Source organism: Nannospalax galili, unplaced genomic scaffold (assembly GCF_000622305.1).
Source record: "Nannospalax galili isolate Female #2095 unplaced genomic scaffold, S.galili_v1.0 scaffold2094, whole genome shotgun sequence".
NCBI classification, from domain to species: domain Eukaryota; kingdom Metazoa; phylum Chordata; class Mammalia; order Rodentia; family Spalacidae; genus Nannospalax; species Nannospalax galili.
This window is the reverse complement of record NW_008335359.1, coordinates 1-5,789: the sequence shown is the minus strand read 5'-3', so window position 1 is coordinate 5,789 and position 5,789 is coordinate 1.

Below are 5,789 nucleotides of genomic sequence, written 5' to 3'. Positions count from 1 at the left end.
TTAATTCCATGCAAAGAAATACAAGTTAAAATAGAATAGTTAATCCTTCAAAGTTAACATTGCCACTCCTAGCTTTAAATCCAAAGGACAGGAGACAATTGTTTAAGAACTTCTACACAGGGACAGGGAGATGATCCAGCAGTCTGACCACTTGCTTTGCAAGCATGAAGATTAAAGTTTGCAGGGTTGGAGAGATGGCTCAGCAGTTAAGAGCACTGGCTGCTCTTGCAGAGAACTTGGGTTTGGTTCCCAGCACCTACATGGCAGCTAATAACTAGTTCTAGGGGATCTGACACCTTCTGACCTCCACAGGCATTGCATGACATGGGTGCACTTACACACACATAGGCAATACACTAGTACACATAAGATAAAAATAATAAAAAATATTTCTAAAAGAACAGAGTTTGGATCCCCAGAAACCTATGTAAAATCCAATGAGTATGGTGGCCTTTCTGTAATCTCACCCTAGGAAGGTGGGCACTAGGGATGCCCACAGAAAGATAGTTAGCAAGATTAGCTACATTGGCAAGATCTGGGTTTGACTGAAAGACCCTACCTCAATGAATAAGGTGGAAGAATGATAGAGAATTATTCCAGATATCGTCCTTGGGCCTCCACATGCACACCCACCCATATATGTGTGCCCACACACATGTAAAATCAAAACACACATACATGCATGCATACTACACACAAGAATACAGAAAAAGAAAAAACTTCTACACGAATTTTCATAGCAGCATTATTTAAAATCATCAAAACTGTAATAACAACTTCACCAGGCATGGCAGCATACCCCTTTAGTTCCAACACTCAGGATGCAAAGGCAGGCAGATCTCTATGAGATCAAGTTCAGCCTGGTCTCCACAGCAGGTTCCAGGGAAGCTGGGCCTATAGGGAGACCCCATCTCAAAAAAAAAAGTGGTAATACCCCAGTGCCCAATAGACACATGCATAGGTTCCATCTGCATCATGAAATGCTGCTTGCCGACACAATAGAATGAAGTTTTGATAGTTCTGATATATAGAAAAAGTCACAAGAACCTCAGAAGCACAGTGCTTAGTTAAAGAAGCCTCCATCACACTCTACCTTATTTTTGAGACAGCCCACTGAACCTGGAGCTCACCATGCAAACTACTCTAGCTGGTCAGTCTCCTGTCTGAGGCCTAGTGCAGGAGTTACATGTACGTGCCACCATGTCCAGCATTTCATGTAGGTGCCAAGGATCCAAACTCAGAGCCTCCTCTCCAGCCCCATACGACTCCATGTCTTAAACTGCCCATAGTGGGTGAAGCCACAGAGACAAAGAGCAGAGTGGCAGCTGCCAGGGGCCAGCTAAGGAGGGGAATTCAGAGTGACCATCAGGACTAAGGGATTTCTTTTTGAGAATGATAAAAATGTATCTGTGGTAAGTAGAGGTAAGCTACAGATTGTAGAGTGCCTATAGAGCATGCATGAGGCCTTGGGTTCCATCCCCAACACTACCATAAAGATGAGAAAGAAGAAAACTGCTTTGCTTACATGGTGATGATTACATGGCATGTCTGCAGCAAAGCTGAGTTTTCTTTTAACATAGGTGATCCTGTTATGTGAACTTTACCTCATTCAAAAAATATATTCTTTTTTTTTTTGAGACAGGGTCTCCCCATAACCACAGCTGGCCTGGAACTCACTATGCAGACCAGGCTGGCCCTGATCTTACAGAAATCCACCTGCCACTGCCTTGCAAATACTGGAGCTAAAGGCATATGCCACCACATCCAGCAGGAAATAAAAATTTCCTTTAAACTATCAAATTGAATCTGAATCACCGGGCACAAGGATGAAAATGTGTAATACCAGCATTCCGGAGGTGGAGGCAAGAGGACTAGGAGATCAAGATCAGCCTCAGCTGTACAGTGCATTCAAGGCCAACTGAGATGTTGCTGTGTAAGTATGAAGACATGAGTTCAGATGCCAGCACCAAGTCTAATAACCTGAGTTCAATCCCCAGAAGTCACATAGTGGAAGGAGAGAACCGACTCCAGCAAGTTGCCCTCTGACCTCCATGAGCACACAATGGCACATGTGAATACACACACATACACACAAAATAAAATGCAATAAAAAACCTTAAAGAATAAGTAAAGCCATGAGAATTCTCGTACATGTGCTTATGTAAAACAGGACCACAGTTGAAGATGGGAATTTTGTGACTCGGTATTCTTTATCCTCTCCCAAATTCTCCGATACTTCCACAGCAAGTGTTAATCTCCTACAGGAATTTACTTTTACCCCAGTGAACTAATTATATATATATGATGTGGGTGTGGGTGCAAGTGCCACAACATGAGTGGTGGTCCGAAGGCTGCTTTGTGGAATTGATTCTGTCCCTACACCCTTATGTGGGTTCCAGGGATCCAACTCAGATCAACAGGCTTGCACAGCAAGTATCTCTTACCAACAGAACAATCTCTCCAGCCCCTCAGTAAACTCTTATTGGTCTTAAAAAGGCTCAATAAATGTAGTTTTGAAAGTAACAAAACACCCACCTTTGGGAAAACAGAAGAGCAGGCATCAAGCCAAAGCTGAGCTCTGTGAGAGAAGGACCGGGAAGGGACCTTGAGGGGCTCAGCCGCGGACTGTGTGGGACCTGATGGACCCTCAGGGGCGGATCCGCAGACTGCGAGTGACCGGGAGGGACCGTGAAAGACCGCGAGGGGCGCAGACCACAAACGTGGGTGACCGCGAGGGATGGCGAGGGGCGCAGCCACCGACTGCGAAGGACCGCGGGGGACCGCCAGGGGTGCGCCCGCTGACCGAGAGGGACCGAGAGGGACCGAGAGGGGCGCAGCAGCGGAATCGCCGAACGCGAAGGACCGCGAGGGACCGCGGGGGCACAGCCGCGGACTGCGAGGGATCACGAAGGTCGCAGCAGCGCACCCCGAAGGACCGCGAGTGAACGCCAAGGGCGCAGCAGCAGACCACGAGGCACTGGGACAGACCGAGAAAGACCGTAAGGGACCGCGAGGGGCACCACCGCCGACTTGCCAGGGACCGCGAGGGGCGCAGGGGCAGAACGCGGGGAACCGTGAGAAGTGCAGCCAGGGACCACGAGGGAGCCTGAGGGGTGCAGCCGCTGATTTCGAGGGACCGGGAGGGACCGTGAAAACCGCGAGAGGCACAGAAGACAAACCGCGATGGACCGCGAGGGTGCAGCGGCCACCAGGGGGCGCCAAACACAACATCTTAGACCTTTTTAAAACTTCAAGAATTTCCTGCACTGTGTAAGGTGTGTACATCTGCCTGTCTGCCTGGATCAGTCCCCTGATGCTGGCTCAACAAGGAAGCAAAAGCCACACTGCTTAGGACAGAGATTTGTTGTCTCCCAGCTCTGGAGTCCTGGGGTGTGGCAGGCCTGATTCCCTCTGGAGATCCTACGGAGGGTCTGCTCCAGGCTCTGCACCAGCTTCCGTCTTTTCTTGGATGATGGTATTGGCAGAGCTCCAATGTCCTCAGGCCATCTTCTCTGTGTGGATCTGAGTCTGAATCTTTCTCTTTGTAACGGTAGATTTGGTTCTTCAAAGCCGCACGAGTCATAGGACTTTGGGGGTCAGCCATCTTTTATGAATGTCTTCATTTTTCCATATAGGTTCAGACTGTTTGCTTCTCCATACTTGTTCTGTAGCCATTTGTGGCCAGACTATTCTCTCTGCACTGATTTCTCTGGATACCTTTGACAAAATCAGTCGATGTAGGTGGTCTATTGCTGGGGTTTGTGTTCCTTCCCCATAGCACGCTCTGTGTATCACTGTGGCTTTATGAATAGTGCTCAGATCAGGGGCTAGAGAGACGGGTCAGCAGTTAAGAGTCCTGGTTGCTCTTGCAGAGAGACCTGGGTTTGGTTCCCAGAACTCACATAGCAGCTAAAGTCCGTGACTCCAGTTCCAGGGGATCTGGTGCCCTCTTCTGGCCTCTACAGGTATTGCATGCACATGATGCACTTAGATGTATGCAGGCAGAACATAAAGATGAATAGAAACAAAATAAAATAAATGAATAAAGTTTTAAAAATGAAAGTGCTTAGGCCAGAAGTGCAGGTTCTTGAGGAACCATTCTTCAGCCTTATTCCGTGTCTTCCAGGTTTAGACACAGTAGGTTGTTAGGTTTGATGTGTTGGGGCTCAGGTTGGCATTTGGATGTGTGTATAGATAAATTCGAAAGTTCTGTCACATTAGTATCAGTGATGTCACTGCTGAAGAACAGGAATATCTGAGATATTACACATCTAATGATTCCTCTCGTGCCTCAAAGTTTTCTGAATGCTTATTTATGTATAATTTTTTTTGACTTCTACTTCAGTTTTGGGGTTCCGTTGTAAATGGTATCATCCACCTGGATGGTGTCAAGTTCCCCATATTTATGTTAGTGGTGGCCTGGGGCAGGGCCTACGGGAACACTGTCCTTCCTCAGCGATCCTGTCCAGAGGGAGGGCACAGATGTTTTCACTGCCCAATGTTCTCCTGAGACATTTTCTTAATTTCTTTACACAAGTTTCTGAAGAAAGAAACACCAGGTGACCTTTCTGTACTCTGAGAATTCAAACAGGGCTGAAGGAGGTGCTATCAACAGTCAGGCTCCTGCTGTGAAGCTCCCTCCAGGAGGCACCTCCTGCAAACTCCCAGATCTTGTTGAGAATTGCAGGAGGCTCTGGTCTCTAGTTCAACCCTGGAGGAGAAACCACTCCATCACCTACCACAGCGGGTCCTGAGTCTGTGAGGAGCCCCTGAGCTGGCTTCAGAGACTCAGGAATGATGTGCTGTGTAAAAGGAGAGGGGGAGGCTGTCTCCACCATCACTGGCAGTAGTGCTGAGCAGTACATATCTTCAGGTTGAGAAAGCTACATGCTGCAGGATGTGGCCAAGCATCTGTAAGAGGAAGGACATTCCAGACTAATGGAGAAGTTGACTGAAAGTTACATATTTCCTGGGCCCAAGGCCTGTGGCTACTACAGATAATGGAACGTTTGTTTTGGTGGAATTCAGGGGCCAGTGAGGCAGGTACAATGTCTGTCTCCTTCCTTTGTGACCTCCCCTGGGGAGATACCAACTGCTCAGGGCCCTCTGTCTACAGGGATGATGAGCTCCACCTGGCAGGCCCCGCTGCTGTCCTGGCAGCGGGCTTTTGGAGAAGATGGCTGGAAATAGCTCCCCACCCACATACCTGGACACGGGTATTCTGCCCTCCCGCACACCACCTCACGTACACTTGTCCAGCTGACACAAGATGAAGACACTGAAAATAAGCTCCCACACAAAATACGTCCAGTAGAATCTGAACTGGAGGGAGAAACGATGGCCCCTGAAACTTTTTTTTCTTTTTCCTTATTTTTGAGACAGTGTCTCCCCGTAGTCCCAACCGGCCTGTAGCTCACTATATAGACCAGGCTAGCCTGAACCTCACAGAGATGCGCCTGCTTCTGCCGCCGGAGTGCTGGGATTAAGGGCACATGCCACCACGCCTGATCCAGCCCCTGAAACTCTTAAGGGACCCTCCTGTTTCCACATTGGGCATTTTGTCAGGGGATAAAGGGCCTGGCTCAAAAGTTAGCGTTCTGATTACACTCTTCTGAACACGCTTTATCTCAAAGAACACGCCACTGAGCATCTCCGAGACTCACTTTCCTCCTCTGTGATATGGACAGCAGTGGGCTACCTTGGGATGATGTGTGTGAAGAGCCTGGTACACACTAGCGGCTAGTGACTACACCCGCTCCTTCTGGCAGTGTGGGAAATATGCAGGCAGG